The 17,730-nt window shown below is 43.7% G+C and overlaps 1 long non-coding RNA gene across 6 annotated transcripts in view; it reads left to right on the top strand.

The window, feature by feature from the left end:
* LOC119355327 overlaps positions 1-1,840 on the top strand; it is a 5,524-nt gene extending 3,684 nt beyond the window's left edge. For all 6 annotated transcript variants that reach the window (XR_005171556.1, XR_005171561.1, XR_005171558.1 and 3 more), the window contains 2 exons: positions 810-909; positions 1,296-1,840. This is a non-coding gene — a long non-coding RNA (uncharacterized LOC119355327). The remainder of the gene's footprint in view (positions 1-809; positions 910-1,295) is intronic.
* Positions 1,841-17,730: the final 15,890 nt, after the last annotated feature.

Raw genomic sequence — 17,730 nt, 5'->3', positions numbered from 1 at the left:
TTCTATTCATGATTCAAACTGTCTGTTGGGTAATTTAGTTTAGACATCGTGTCCTGAGAATCTTGATATCTAGCTGTATCGGTATAGTATAGTTTGTGATTTTTCCCTCTGAATTTATATATCCACTCAGGTTGGGATAGGTTATGAGTATTCTTAGTGTGGAAACAGCGGCAGTGCTGCACTTTCATCAGATGATGATATGCCAACCTTGCGCCATTTGGCTCTATGTTACCCGAATAAGATAACAAAATACACATGCTCAAGTATATATTTTTAATACCCCCTGATGATGCCTCATTTCTTCAGAATTTGAGGCTGTTCTTGATATGCCAGGTAGGTCCGGCTATCGAGTCAACAATTATATTTTGTAGTGTGTGATGATACATTAATAATCACACTTGAATGTGTTACCTAAACCTGTCTTGCTTTTGTATTTCATCCTCCTTTGAACCATCCAGTGACTTGTTCACTACAAATGATAAGTGTGAGGTGTACAGAAACCTGCACCTTATATTCTTGTCTTGCTTTTGTATTATATCCCCCTTTGAACCATCCGATGACTTGTGCACTACAAACGAGAAGTGTGAGGTGTACAGAAACCTGCACTTCATATTTCTTACATTCCTGTTTTATTTAATGTCTGAGCCTCTTTATATTGCTTACATATGTGATTTATCTAATCTCTGAGCAAGTGTGACTGTTTATAATTGGGTTAATAAGCCCAGTTGTTTGAAGAAGCAATTTGCATTCCATATTTTAGGATTGTACTAATTCTTCTATCCGTTTTTGATTTGCCCCTGCCATTGTAGAATTATGAGTGGGTTGACTTTTCTTGACGTGTATTTTATACAACGAGCAACTACCTTGTGCCGTCTTCCAGCCACCAACAACCCCATGACCCTGCATCAGGTCAGAAAAATATTCAATAATTATTTCTTATGCACGGTCATTGGATTGTTGGCTTCAGACATACTGTACTGTTGGGCTTCAAGCGTACTTCAGTTCTAAACTTATCCCTTTTCCCTTCATTTTTCTAAGACTGTACTGTTGGGCATTAAGTAGGAGTAGTTACTTATACTAAGGAGCAGATATGTATGACATGTTAATTTCACTTATTTTTGGAACGAAGATCTCACTTCATTTATATTAGTCCTTGACGTCTGTGTTCTTTATTGTGCAAAATTGTTCCTTTCTGGGTAGATGAAAGTCCAGATTCCACCAAAGGAAGATTTAGTAGGCTTTCTGTTACATGTTGTTAAAAGTAAATGAATCGAATTCTTTCTGTTTTGGTTCAGGACAAATTTGATTTTGGGAAGACAAAGGTCTGATAAGGATGATAATGGGATACCAGATTACAACGACGGAGGCTCGGACATGGATCTGCTCATGCTCTCAGCGGGAATACTGGATGTTCTCGAAGCTTTTCCATACACACGTGCTACTTTTGGCACTTGCGTGGGCTCCAGTTTGTGTCAATGCAATTTGCATCTGTCAGCGGATTATGGCGAGCTTGGTTATTGGCCTACAGGAATGTTTGTGTATGGATGTCACAAAATTGTTATGCAGAAAATAAGAGTGTAGTACATTTCAGAGATACAAGTATCTTGTTCAGTTTAGTCAGAGCACATGCAAACAAGTAGTTCCCTAGGGTGGAGGCCTTCCACTTGCTTTTGCTAGCTATATGAAATAGACTGAACCTGAACCTAACTACGATTGGATGTCTAAGCTGAATTGTTGCATCCTTAGACATGGAATTATGGATCAATTTTAGCTCTCAAGAACTGCATACTTATGGTCCTATGTAATCCCAATTTATTCAGGCAAGCATCCCAAAAGTTCACTAATGAACAAAGCAACGTCACACAGAATCTAAGTTTTAGGCCAGGTTGCTGTAATGTATTTTTAAGAGAAAATTCCTTATATAACACTATCTTAAATTTCGTTTCCTTATTTGACACTGAATTTTTTTCTTCCTTATCTAACAACGAATCTAAATTTTATGCCTTTTATGGCACTTTTGTCCATTTTAAGTTGTAATGACACATGAAAAGACCATTTTACCCCTCATGTGCTATGTGTGTGTGGGACACAAACACACGCACGTGCGTGCACACATAGTCAGCAGCACACACACCTTGCAACACAAACGTACGCAACAGCACGCCCACAGCACCACACACAGCGTACACACGCAGTCACAGGAACGCACTAGCTAGCTACATACTCGGCCAGCACCAACGCATGACCCGACCACCACGTCCAGCAACTTAACTCACGCATGCACTAACTAACTTGCAGTCTATCCGTGCACTAACTCACGCATGCACCAGCTAATTTCCTAGCCTGCTGCATGCATGTCCAGTTCGCTCCGGCCTCGCGCACAAATACAACCGACTTTCCACGAATCAAGTCAATGATTATCCTAACACAGCAGTAGCACACACGACGCACACAGGAAACATTCCACATGAGGATAAAATAGTCTTTTCAGATGTCATTTAAACTCAAAATAGGCAAAAGTGTTATAAAAGGCATAAAATTTAGGCGCATTGTTAGATAGAGAAAAAATTATTTGTCGATGTTAAATAGGGCATAAAATTTAGATACGGTATCAAATAAGGAATTCTCTCTATTTTTAAAGATGTACATTAGAGAAATTGTTCAGCCAACAATCCAATTAAATTTACATGTCATTAGGCTTCCCCGTAAATTCTAAAATGTCTTAGGCTTCCCTGTAAATTCTGCAGATTTATGGCATGGCATTAAAACCTACAGGGTGCTCCACCGATGATGAAAATACCTCACAGGATGATGTTGGATATTATTCTACAAACTTTGGGCCTACCGGTGGCTGAGTATCGAAGCAAAATGTGACAGTGGCATGATGTGGATGACTATAATTTCCATACACCAACATTATCTTTTGGAGATAAAATAGCCGTATGGCTATTACCTGAGACCATGTCAGAAGATCCTGCTGCTATGGAAGCAAAATGATTCATGAAAACTGCGGTGAAAACAGAGATAAGATACTACAATTACAGCAGCATTGAGAAATCAAGGACGCGAAATGAGTCTGAAAAATGCTATGGGCTAATTCGTTCTAGCTAGGTACATGCATGACTTCTCTTATGTATATGCAATGTAACAATGTGGATAACTAGAACTGTTGTGATGCTGCTCTATTATAAGTAGAAATAACTCGTGGTTATCTTTTCTTTTGTTTACACGCGATGTGTGGTAGAAGCTGTACTCACAGGAAGACTATCGTGTTGTGTATAAACCATGTTCTACGATTCACTTTTGTTATGCATATTTACTTTCCAGTTTTAGGACTGAAATCTATCCATTGTAATGAATTTGGTTGTATGGGCATTACCTATTTGACTTAGGCTTGCTTCATCACATATAGACTGCTTTTCTTTTCCCCACTGCTTGTATGACCTAAAACTATCATGTATATGAGGCAAGTTATTAGCAATGTTTCACATTTCTTACTTGCAATACCGTGTTTGCCTATTCAGGTGTTCCAAGACCCAAATCATCAGAAAAACAACACATACACCATTTTTTTCTTTTGAACTTTGGTCACCCTTATACAAGCCCCTGTCCATTTTGTTTATATAGTGGTTAGAATAGTAAACATATGTGCTTGCTCAATACTAATAAATGGAATATTTTCAAAGCACGTATAGTGTGGGTCTGTTCGCAATTTGGCGCAACGGGAGATTACTGAAAAATACACATTTTTTCAACATGACATGGTCTTGAAATGGGACTCTACTACCAAATTAAAATGTGTAGGTATATCTCATTGTAGATGACAAGTCTCTATTTTTTATTAAAGGGGGTTAAATTTGTTATCATATATATTTGCCCGCTAATAAAACAACTAAAACATGGAATTTCTTTTCATGCTGAACATGAATTCAATGGGTCTCTGTGCCATTTGTTAACCAGCCGACGAACCAAGAAAGAAAGGAGAGGGATAGACAGTCTTTGCTCGCTCCTCCCCCTGCCGCTTCTTATTCAGCTCCTCATGGGCCACAGGCATAGCTCTACGTGGGTTGGGCTAAATAACATATGGACAATCCTAATACCTCCTGATCCCTATATCTCCGTATATGCACAAGAAAGGCATGTTTTTTTCTTAGGTTTCTTATATTTCCCCCCTCTTTTTTGCAGGAAAACTATGCATGGCCAGGTTTCTCATCATGATAACCATGTTTCCGAACTTGCTAAAAAAATACAACCATGCCAACTTTACTCTCTCATCATAGTGCCCATATTTTCAAACTGAGTATATTCATATTATGCAAAGTTTCCCTTTTCCCAGACTATTATTTAACAACGTAATAAACATGTTTAAAAAATAGCATGCTTTAGTTGAAGGTTCTTGCAGCATGCAACTATTTTCATCGACACCATGTCTTCAGCAGGTCTCTGCGCCATTTGGCGCAACGGGTCAACTAATAGTTCCTTATAGTCAAGCGGACCCACGCTACTACTTGTTCCAAAGACATGCACACCATCGAAATAGTCCATCTATGGCCCTGTTTGATTCAGCTGTGGATTTCTAAAAGTAGCTGTGAAAAATCTGCTGTGGAAAAACAGTTGTGGAAATCTGATGTGAAAAAGATGTAAGTCATTTGGCAAACCAGTTGATACAACTTTTTCAGATTTTGGTCCGCAGCGGAATCAGATTTTGGAAAGCACGTCCTGGGCTACTTCCGCTTTTAGTTCAGATTTTGGCAGCGGATTTCTGGAATCGGATTCTGCTGGGTTCGCTCTTTGATTCAGATTCTGCTGCGCGGCAGCGGAATCCGTCGATAAAAGCTAAACCAAACAGGGCATATATCAATATACACAGAGAGGGAATAATTTTTTTTACAACAGAGGAAATAGTTTTTTTTTGAACAGAGCAGGGTCCCGAAGGACCCAGACTTTCATTAGATAAGCTTCAAAGCATACTTTACATCAGGACCCAAAGAAAAAGAAAGATTACTACGAAGTCCCAGACGTTTACAAGGAGAACCCCTAACTGAAAGATTAAAACACAATCGGGTCCTTGGCAGCCTTCGCTCAGATTGAACCTCGCCGTCGCCGGGGACGAACCACTTGGGGCAACGAGATCGCCATGGGCGTAGCAAGTGCATCCCATAGCCTCTGAACGAAACTAGAACTGCCTCCCATAAGGCATGCAAGCCAGGAGGAAAGGGGTTGGCCGCCCTTCGACCAGAAGAAGTAGAGGCTCGATGAAGACCGACAACCGATTGCAGGCGCCGTAGCTCCACCTTAGAATCCTCTGCTGATGAGCTCGAACCCGACCATCAATCTTCAGCTCAGTGCTTCCCCACTCCTCTTCATCCACCACCTTGGCGGCATCAAGAGAAGGAAGGTAGCAACGAGGCCTCATGCAAGTGGCAGGCATGTACATCTCCTGCTGCTCTATCTCTCTTCTCACAACCATGATGGCAAGAACAGATCGAGGAAGAAGAGCATCTGGCGCACCATATGATTGAGATTTATTACAGCAAGAAAAGGGGGGATAAGTGGGGACGAAACCAGACGGGCCTAAGCTTCGCCATGGATCTGGCTGAGGGATGCCGCCGAAGGATCCACTGCCAGGGATCATCCTTGCCTTCGCCTTTTCGCCACCAGCGTGGCCCCAAGGAAGAGTTGAACAACCACCTAGACAAGATCCAAAACGCAGCTCCACTTTATTTGTCGGAGAGAGAGACACTCACACACTACTAGACCTAGGATCCAGACCTCCATCCCACCCAGCGCCGGCCACCATGGCCGCCGGCGGCGAGGGGGAGGGAGGCCGGATGGGGAAGCTGGAGGTGGAGCTCTCAAGAGGAAATAGTTTATCCGTCCATAATGCCCTGCTGCTGGTGCAATATCTTCTTCTTTGAAGGAAATATGCCCTAGAGGCAATAATGAAGTTATTATTTATTTCCTTATATCATCATAAAAGTTTATTATTCATGCTAGAATTGTATTAACCGGAAACATAATACATGTGTGAATACATAGACAAACAGAGTGTCACTAGTATGCCTCTACTTGACTAGCTCGTTAATCAAAGATGGTTATGTTTCCTAACCATGGACAAAGAGTTGTTATTTGATTAACGGGATCACATCATTAGGTGAATGATCTGATTGGCATGACCCATTCCATTAGCTTAGCACCCGATCATTTAGTATGTTGCTATTGCTTTCTTCATGACTTATACATATTCCTATGACTATGAGATTATGCAACTCCCGTTTACCGGAGGAACACTTTGTGTGCTACCAAATGTCACAACATAACTGGGTGATTATAAAGGAGCTCTACAGGTGTCTCCAAAGGTACATGTTGGGTTGGCATATTTCGAGATTAGGATTTGTCACTCCAATTGTCGGAGAGGTATCTCTGGGCCCTCTCGGTAATGCACATCACTTAAGCCTTGCAAGCATTGCAACTAATGAGTTAGTTGCGGGATGATGTATTACGGAACGGGTAAAGAGACTTGCCAGTAACGAGATTGAACTAGGTATTGGATACCGACGATCGAATCTCGGGCAAGTAACATACCAATGACAAAGGGAACAACGTATGTTGTTATGCGGTCTGACCGATAAAGATCTTCGTAGAATATGTAGGAGGCAATATGGGCATCCAGGTCCCGCTATTGGTTATTGACCGGAAACATGTCTCGGTCATGTCTGCATTGTTCTCGAACCCGTAGGGTCCGCACGCTTAAGGTTTCGATGACAGTTATATTATGAGTTTATATGTTTTGATGTACCGAAGGATGTTCGGAGTCCCGGATGAGATCACAGATGTGATGAGGAGTCTCGAAATGGTCGAGACATAAAGATTGATATATTGGAAGCCTATGTTTGGATATTGGAAGTGTTCCGGGTGAAATCGGGATTTTACCGGAGTACCGGGAGGTTACCGGAACCCTCCGGGAGCTATATGGGCCTTAGTGGGCCTTAGTGGAAGAAGAGGAGAGGCGGCCAGGTCTGGGCCGCGCGCCCCTTCCCCCTAGTCCGAATAGGACAAGGAGAGAGGGGGGCGGCGCCCCCTCCTTCTCTCTCTCTCTTTTCCACCTCACGAATCCTATTCCAACTAGGATTGGGGGGGGGGGGCTACTCCCGGAGGGAGTAGGACTCCTCCTGGCGCGCCTCTCCTAGCCGGCCGCACCCCCCCTTTGAGCCTTTATATACGGAGGCAGGGGCACCCCAGAGAAACACAAGTTGATCCACGTGATCATATTCTTAGCCGTGTGCGGCGCCCCCTGCCACCATAGTCCTCGATAATATTGTAGCGGTGCTTAGGCGAAGCCCTGCGACAGTAGTACATCAAGATCTTCACCACGCCGTCATGCCGACGGAACTCTTCCCCGACACTTTGCTGGATCGGAGTCCAGGGATCGTCATCGAGCTGAACATGTGCTAGAACTCGGAGGTGCCATAGTTTCGGTGCTTGATCGGTCGGGCCGTGGAGACGTACGACTACATCAACCAAACGCTTCCGTTGTCGATCTACAAGGGTACGTAGATCACACTCTCCCCTCTCGTTGCTATGCATCACCATGATCTTGCGTGTGCATAGGAATTTTTTTGAAATTACTACGTTCCCCAACAGTGGCATCCGAGCCTAGGTTTTATGTGTTGATGTTATATGCACGAGTAGAACACAAGTGAGTTGTGGGAGATATAAGTCATACTGCTTACCAGCATGTCATACTTTGGTTCGGCGGTATTGTTGGACGAAGCGGCCCGGACCGACATTACGCGTACGCTTGCGCGAGACCGGTTCTCCTGACGTGCTTTGCACATAGGTGGCTTGCGGGTGACAGTTTCTCCAACTTTAGTTGAACCAAGTGTGGCTACGCCCGGTCCTTGCGAAGGTTAAAACAGCACCGACTTGACAAACTATCGTTGTGGTTTTGATGCGTAGGGTAAGATTGGTTCTTGCTTAAGCCCGTAGCAGCCACGTAAAACTTGCAACAACAAAGTAGAGGACGTCTAACTTGTTTTTGCAGGGCATGTTGTGATGTGATATGGTCAAGACATGATGCTGAATTTTATTGTATGAGATGATCATGTTTTGTAACCGAGTTATCGGCAACTGGCAGGAGCCATATGGTTGTCGCTTTATTGTATGCAATGCAATCGCGCTGTAATGCTTTACTTTATCACTAAGCGGTAGCGATAGTCGTGGAAGCATAAGATTGGCGAGACGACAACGATGCTATGATGGAGATCAAGGTGTTGCGCAGGTGACGATGGTGATCATGACGGTGCTTCGGAGATGGAGATCACAGGCACAAGATGATGATGGCCATATCATATCACTTATATTGATTGCATGTGATGTTTATCTTTTATGCATCTTATCTTGCTTTGATTGACGGTAGCATTATAAGATGATCTCTCACTAAAATTATCAAGAAGTGTTCTCCCTAAGTATGCACCATTGCGAAAGTTCTTCGTGCTGAGACACCACGTGATGATCGGGTGTGATAGGCTCTACGTTCAAATACAACGGGTGCAAAACAGTTGCACACGCGGAATACTCAGGTTATACTTGACGAGCCAAGCATATGCAGATATGGCCTCGGAATACAGAGACCGAAAGGTCGAGCGTGAATCATATAGTAGATATGATCAACATAGTGATGTTCACCAATGAAACTACTCCATCTCACGTGATGATCGGACATGGTTTAGTTGATTTGGATCACGTGATCACTTAGAGGATTAGAGGGATGTCTATCTAAGTGGGAGTTCTTAAGTAATTTGATTAATTGAACTTAAACTTATCATGAACTTAGTACCTGATAGTATCTTGCTTGTTTATGTTTGATTGTAGATAGATGGCTCGTGTTGTTGTTCCATTGAATTTTAATGCGTTCCTTGAGAAAGCAAAGTTGAAAGATGATGGTAGCAATTACACGGACTGGGTCCGTAACTTGAGGATTATCCTCATTGCTGCTTAGAAGAATTACGTCCTGGAAGCACCGCTGGGTGCCAGGCCTGCTGCTGGAGCAACACCAGATGTTATGAACGTCTGGCAGAGCAAAGCTGATGACTACTCGATAGTTCAGTGTGCCATGCTTTACGGCTTAGAATTGGGACTTCAACGACATTTTGAACGTCATGGAGCATATGAGATGTTCCAGGAGTTGAAGTTAATATTTCAAGCAAATGCCCGAATTGAGAGATACGAAGTCTCCAATAAGTTCTATAGCTGCAAGATGGAGGAGAACAATTCTGTCAGTGAGCATATACTTAGTACCTGATAGTGTTGGGGAACGCAGTAATTTCAAAAAAATTCCTACGCACACGCAAGATCATGGTGATGCATAGCAACGAGAGGGGAGAGTGTAATCTACGTACCCTCGTAGATCGCAACGAAAGCGTTGACACAACATAGAGGAAGTAGTCGTACGTCTTCTTCCTGATCCGACCGATCCAAACACCGTTACTCCGGCACCTCCGAGTTCTTAGCACACGTACAGCTCGATGACGCTCCCCGGGCTCCGATCCAGCAAAGCTTCGGGGATGAGTTCCGTCAGCACAACAACGTGGTGACGATGATGATGTTCTACCGACGCAGGGCTTCGCCTAAGAACTACAACGATATGACCGAGGTGGAATATGGTGGCAGGGGGCACCGCACACGGCTAAGGAACGATCACGTGGATCAACTTGTGTGTCTAGAGGTGCCCCCCTGCCTCCGTATATAAAGGATCCAAGGGGGGGGGTGCGGCCGGCCATAGGAGGCGCGCAGGAGGAGTCCTACTCCTACCGGGAGTAGGACTCCCCCCAATCCTTGTCCTACTAGGAGAGGTGGAGGGAGAATAGGAAAGGGGGGGCGCCGCCCCTCCCTCCTTGTCCAATTCGGACTAGGGGGAGAGGGGGCGCGCGGCCTGCCGTGGAAGCCCCTTCCTCTTCTCCACATTAGGCCCATAAGGCCCATTAACCCCCCGGTGCTCCGGTTTTATCCGATAGTCTTCCGGAACCCTTCCGGTGTCCGAATATAGTCATCCAATATATCAATCTTTATGTCTCGACCATTTCGAGACTCCTCGTCATGTCCGTGATCACATCTAGGACTCCGAACTAACTTCGGTACATCAAAATGCATAAACTCATAATAACTGTCATCGTAACGTTAAGCGTGCGGACCCTACGGTTCGAGAACAATGTAGACATGACCGAGACACGTCTCCGGTCAATAACCAACAGCGGGACCTGGATGCCCATATTGGCTCCTACATATTCTACGAAGATCTTTATCGGTCAGACCGCATAACAACATACGTTGTTCCCTTTGTCATCGGTATGTTACTTGCCCGAGATTCGATCGTCGGTATCCAATACCTAGTTCAATCTCATTACCGGCAAGTTTCTTTACTCGTTCCGTAATACATCATCTCGCAACTAACTCATTAGTTGCAATGCTTGCAAGGCTTATGTGATGTGCATTACCGAGAGGGCCCAGAGATACCTCTCCGACAATCGGAGTGACAAATCCTATTCTTGAAATACGCCAACCCAACATCTACCATTGGAGACACCTGTAGAGCTCCTTTATAATCACCCAGTTACGTTGTGACGTTTGGTAGCACACAAAGTGTTCCTCCGGTAAACGGGAGTTGCATAATCTCATAGTCATAGGAACATGTATAAGTCATGAAGAAAGCAATAGCAACATACTAAACGATCGGGTGCTAAGCTAATGGAATGGGTCATGTCAATCAGATCATTTAACTAATGATGTGACCTCGTTAATCAAATAACAACACTTTGTTCATGGTTAGGAAACATAACCATCTTTGATTAATGAGCTAGTCAATTAGAGGCATACTAGTGACACTTAGTTTGTCTATGTATTCACACATGTATTATGTTTCCGGTTAATACAATTCTAGCATGAATAATAAACATTTATCATGATATAAGGAAATAAATAATAACTTTATTATTGCCTCTAGGGCATATTTCCTTCAGTCTCCCACTTGCACTAGAGTCAATAATCTAGATTACACAGTAATGATTCTAACACCCATGGAGCCTTGGTGCTGATCATGTTTTGCTCGCGGAAGAGGCTTAGTCAACGGGTCTGCAACATTCAGATCCGTATGTATCTTGCAAATCTCTATGTCTCCCACCTGGACTAGATCCCGGATGGAATTGAAGCGTCTCTTGATGTGCTTGGTTCTCTTGTGAAATCTGGATTCCTTTGCCAAGGCAATTGCACCAGTATTGTCACAAAAGATTTTCATTGGACCCGATGCACTAGGTATTACACCTAGATCGGATATGAACTCCTTCATCCAGACTCCTTCGTTCGCTGCTTCCGAAGCAGCTATGTACTCCGCTTCACATGTAGATCCCGCTACGACGCTTTGTTTAGAACTGCACCAACTGACAGCTCCACCGTTTAATGTAAACACGTATCCGGTTTGTGATTTAGAATCGTCCGGATCAGTGTCAAAGCTTGCATCAACGTAACCGTTTACAATGAGCTCTTTGTCACCTCCATATATGAGAAACATATCCTTAGTCCTTTTCAGGTATTTCAGGATGTTCTTGACCGCTGTCCAGTGATCCACTCCTGGATTACTTTGGTACCTCCCTGCTAAGCTTATAGCAAGGCACACATCAGGTCTGGTACACAGCATTGCATACATGATAGAGCCTATGGCTGAAGCATAGGGAACATCTTTCATTTTCTCTCTATCTTCTGCAGTGGTCGGGCATTGAGTCTGACTCAACTTCATACCTTATAACACAGGCAAGAACCCCTTCTTTGCTTGATCCATTTTGAACTTTTTCAAAATCTTGTCAAGGTATGTGCTTTGTGAAATTCCAATTAAGCGTTTTGATCTATCTCTATAGATCTTTATGCCTAATATGTAAGCAGCTTCTCGGAGGTCTTTCATTGAAAAACTTTTATTCAAGTATCCCTTTATGCTATCCAGAAATTCTATATTATTTCCAATCAGTAATATGTCATCCACATATAATATCAGAAATGCTACAGAGCTCCCACTCACTTTCTTGTAAATATAGGCTTCTCCGAAAGTCTGTATAAAACCAAATGTTTTGATCACACTATCAAAACGTTTATTCCAACTCCGAGAGGCTTGCACCAGTCCATAAATGGACCGCTGGAGCTTGCACACTTTGTTAGCTCCCTTTGGATCGACAAAACCTTCGGGTTGCATCATATACAACTCTTCTTCCAGAAATCCATTCAGGAATGTAGTTTTGACATCCATCTGCCAAATTTCATAATCATAAAATGCGGCAATTGCTAACATGATTCAGACAGACTTAAGCATTGCTACGGGTGAGAAGGTCTCATCGTAGTCAACCCCTTGAACTTGTCGAAAACCTTTTGCGACAAGTCGAGCTTTGTAGACAGTAATATTACCGTCTACGTCAGTCTTCTTCTTGAAGATCCATTTATTCTCAATTGCTTGCCGATCATCGGGCAAGTCAACCAAAGTCCATACTTTGTTCTCATACATGGATCCCATCTCAGATTTCATGGCTTCAAGCCATTTTGCGGAATCTGGGCTCACCATCGCTTCTTCATAGTTCGTAGGTTCATCATGATCTAGTAGCATGATTTCCAGAACTGGATTACCATACCACTCTGGCGCGGATCTCACTCTGGTTGATCTACGAGGTTCGGTAGTATCTTGTCCTGAAGTTTCATGATCATTATCATCAACTTCCTCACTTGTCGGTGTAGGTGTCGCAGAAATAGTTTTCTGTGATGTACTACTTTCCAATAAGGGAGCAGGTACAATTACCTCGTCAAGTTCTACTTTCCTCCCACTCACTTCTTTCGAGAGAAACTCCTTCTCCAGAAAGTTTCCGAATTTAGCAACAAAAGTCTTGCCTTCGGATCTGTGATAGAAGGTGTATCCAATAGTTTCCTTTGGATATCCTATGAAGACACATTTCTCCGATTTGGGTTCGAGCTTATCAGGTTGAAGCTTTTTCACGTAAGCATCGCAGCCCCAAACTTTCAGAAACGACAACTTTGGTTTCTTGCCAAACCACAGTTCATAAGGCGTCGTCTCAACGGATTTTGATGGTGCTTTATTTAACATGAATGCGGCCGTCTCTAGAGCGTATCCCCAAAACGATAGCGGTAAATCAGTAAGAGACATCATAGATCGCACCATATCTAGTAAAGTACGATTATGACGTTCGGACACACCATTACGCTGTGGTGTTCCGGGTGGCGTGAGTTGCGAAACTATTCCACAATTTTTCAAATGTACACCAAACTCGTAACTCAAATATTCTCCTCCACGATCAGATCGTAGAAACTTTATTTTCTTGTTACGATGATTTTCAACTTCACTCTGAAATTCTTTGAACTTTTCAAATGTTTCAGACTTATGTTTCATTAAGTAGATATACCCATATCTGCTTAAGTCATCTGTGAATGTGAGAAAATAACGATATCCGCCACGAGCCTCAATATTCATCGGACCACATACATCTGTATGTATGATTTCCAACAAATCTGTTGCTCTCTCCATAGTACCGGAGAATGGTGTTTTAGTCATCTTGCCCATGAGGCACGGTTTGCAAGTACCAAGTGATTCATAATCAAGTGGTTCCAAAAGTCCATCAGTATGGAGTTTCTTCATGCGCTTTATACCAATATGACCTAAACGGTAGTGCCACAAATAAGTTGCACCATCATTATCAACTCTGCATCTTTTGGCTTCAACATTATGAATATGTGTGTCACTACTATCGAGATTCAATAAGAATAGACCACTCTTCAAGGGTGCATGACCATAAAAGATATTACTCATATAAATAGAACAACCATTATTCTCTGATTTAAATGAATAACCGTCTCGCATTAAAAAAGATCCAGATATAATGTTCATGCTCGACGCTAGCACCAAATAACAATTATTTAGGTCTAATACTAATCCCGAAGGTGGATGTAGACGTAGCGTGCCGACCGCGATCACATCGACTTTGGAACCGTTTCCCACGCGCATCGTCACCTCGTCCTTAGCCAATCTTCGCTTAATCCGTAGTCCCTGTTTCGAGTTGCAAATATTAGCAACAGAACCAGTATCAAATACCCAGGTGCTACTGCGAGCATTAGTAAGGTACACATCAATAACATGTATATCACATATACCTTTGTTCACCTTGCCATCCTTCTTATCCGCCAAATACTTGGGGCAGTTCCGCTTCCAGTGACCAGTCTGCTTGCAGTAGAAGCACTCAGTTTCAGGCTTAGGTCCAGACTTGGGTTTCTTCTCTTGAGCAGCAACTTGCTTGCCGTTCTTCTTGAAGTTCCCCTTCTTCTTCCCTTTGCCCTTTTTCTTGAAACTAGTGGTCTTGTTGACCATCAACACTTGATGCTCCTTTTTGATTTCTACCTCCGCAACTTTCAGCATCGCGAAGAGCTCGGGAATAGTCTTGTTCATCCCTTGCATATTATAGTTCATCACAATGCTCTTGTAGCTTGGTGGCAGTGATTGGAGAATTCTGTCAATGACGCAATCATCTGGAAGATTAACTCCCAATTGAATCAAGTGATTATTATACCCAGAAATTTTGAGTATATGCTCACTGACAGAACTGTTCTCCTCCATCTTGCAGCTATAGAACTTATTGGAGACTTCATATCTCTCAATCCGGGCATTTGATTGAAATATTAACTTCAACTCCTGGAACATCTCATATGCTCCATGACGTTCAAAACATCGTTGAAGTCCCGATTCTAAGCCGTAAAGCATGGCACACTGAACTATCGAGTAGTCATCAGCTTTGCTCTGCCAGACGTTCATAACATCTGGTGTTGCTCCAGCAGCAGGCCTGGCACCTAGCGGTGCTTCCAGGACGTAATTCTTCTATGCAGCAATGAGGATAATCCTCAAGTTACGGACCCAGTCCGTGTAATTGCTACCATCATCTTTCAACTTTGCTTTCTCAAGGAACGCATTAAAATTCAACGGAACAACGACACGAGCCATCTATCTACAATCAAACATAAACAAGCAAGATACTATGAGGTACTAAGTTCATGATAAATTTAAGTTCAATTAATCAAATTTAAGAACTCCCACTTAGATAGACATCCCTCTAATCTTCTAAGTGATCACGTGATCCAAATCAACTAAACCATGTCCGATCATCACGTGAGATGGAGTAGTTTCATTGGTGAACATCACTATGTTGATCATATCTACTATATGATTCACGCTCGACCTTTCGGTCTCCGTGTTCCGAGGCCATATCTGTATATGCTTGGCTCGTCAAGTATAACCTGAGTATTCCGCGTGTGCAACTGTTTTGCACCCGTTGTATTTGAACGTAGAGCCTATCACACCCGATCATCATGTGGTGTCTCAGCACGAAGAACTTTCGCAACGGTGCATACTCAGGGAGAACACTTCTTGATAATTTAGTGAGAGATCATCTTATAATGCTACCGTTAATCAAAGCAAGATAAGATGCATAAAGGATAAACATCACATGCAATCATTATAAGTGATATGATATGGCCATCATCATCTTGTGCTTGTGATCTCCATCTCCGAAGCACCGTCGTGATCACCATCGTCACCGGCGCGACACCTTGATCTCCATCGTAGCATCGTTGTCGTCTTGCCAATCTTATGCTTCCACGACTATCGCTACCCCTTAGTGATAAAGTAAAGCATTACATCACGATTGCATTGCATACAATAAAGCGACAACCATATGGCTCCTGCCAGTTGCCGATAACTCGGTTACAAAACATGATCATCTCATACAATAAAATTTAGCATCATGTCTTGACCATATCACATCACAATATGCCCTGCAAAAACAAGTTAGATGTCCTCTACTTTGTTGTTGCAAGTTTTACGTGGCTGCTACGGGCTTAAGCAAGAACCAATCTCACCTACGCATCAAAACCACAACGATAGTTTGTCAATTTGACTCCGTTTTAACCTTCGCAAGGACCGGGCGTAGCCACACTCGGTTCAACTAAAGTTGGAGAAACAGTCACCCGCAAGTCACCTTTGTGCAAAGCACGTCGGGGAAACCGGTCTCGTGTAAGCGTACGCGTAATGTCGGTCTGGGCCGCTTCATCCAACAATACCGCCGAACCAAAGTATGACATGCTGGTAGGCAGTATGACTTATATCGTCCACAACTCACTTGTGTTCTACTCGTGCTTATAACATCAAACCATAAAACCTAGGCTCGGATGCCACTATTGGGGAACGCAGTAATTTCAAAAAATTTCCTACGCACACGCAAGATCATGGTGATGCATAGCAATGAGAGGGGAGAGTGTAATCTATGTACCCTCGTAGATCGCAACGGAAGCATTGACACAACATAGAGGAAGTAGTCGTACGTCTTCTTCCTGATCCGACCGATCCAAGCACTGTTACTCCGGCACCTCCGAGTTCTTAGCACACGTACAGCCTGATGACGCTCCCCGGGCTCCGATCCAGCAAAGCTTCGGGGATGAGTTCCGTCAGCACAACGGCGTGGTGACGATGATGATGTTCTACCGACGCAGGGCTTCGCCTAAGCAGTACAACGATATGACCGAGGTGGAATATGGTGGCAGGGGGCACCGCACAGGGCTAAGGAACGATCACGTGGATCAACTTGTGTGATTAGAGGTGCCCCCTGCCCCCGTATATAAAGGATCCAAGGGGGGGTGTGCGGTCGGCCATAGGATGCGCGCAGGAGGAGTCCTACTCCTACCGGGATTAGGACTCCCCCCCCAATCCTTGTCCTACTAGGTGAGGTGGAGGGAGAATAGGAAAGGGGGGGGGCGCCGCCCCTCCCTCCTTGTCCAATTCGGACTAGGGGGAGAGGGGGCGTGCGGCCTGCCGTGGCAGCCCCTTCCTCTTCTCCACATTAGGCACATAAGGCCCGTTAACCCCCCGGGGGGTTCCGGTAACCCCCCGGTGCTCCAGTTTTATCCGATACTCTTCCGGAACCCTTCTGGTGTCCGAATATAGTCATCCAATATATCAATCTTTATGTCTCGACCATTTCGAGACTCCTCGTCATGTCCGTGATCACATCCGGGACTCCGAACTAACTTCGGTACATCAAAATGCATAAACTCATAATAACTGTCATCGTAACGTTAAGCGTGCGGACCCTACGGTTCGAGAACAATGTAGACACGACCGAGACACATCTCCGGTCAATAACCAACAGCGGGACCTGGATGCCCATATTGGCTCCTACATATTCTACGAAGATCTTTATCGGTCAGACCGCATAACAACATACGTTGTTCCCTTTGTCATCGGTATGTTACTTGCCCGAGATTCGATCGTCGGTATCCAATACCTAGTTCAATCTCGTTACCGACAAGTTTCTTTACTCGTTCCGTAATACATCATCTCGCAACTAAATCATTAGTTGCAATGCTTGCAAGGCTTATGTGATGTGCATTACCGAGAGGGCCCAGAGATACCTCTCCAACAATCGGAGTGACAAATCCTATTCTCGAAATACGCCAACCCAACATCTACCATTGGAGACACCCGTAGAGCTCCTTTATAATCACCGAGTTACGTTGTGACGTTTGGTAGCACACAAAGTGTTCCTCCGGTAAACGGGAGTTGCATAATCTCATAGTCATAGGAACATGTATAAGTCATGAAGAAAGCAATAGCAACATACTAAACGATCGGGTGCTAAGCTA

This window comes from Triticum dicoccoides, chromosome 2A (genome assembly GCF_002162155.2).
Source record: "Triticum dicoccoides isolate Atlit2015 ecotype Zavitan chromosome 2A, WEW_v2.0, whole genome shotgun sequence".
In the NCBI taxonomy this organism is placed as follows: Eukaryota; Viridiplantae; Streptophyta; class Magnoliopsida; order Poales; family Poaceae; genus Triticum; species Triticum dicoccoides.
This window is presented reverse-complemented; position numbering and strand designations above follow the sequence as displayed.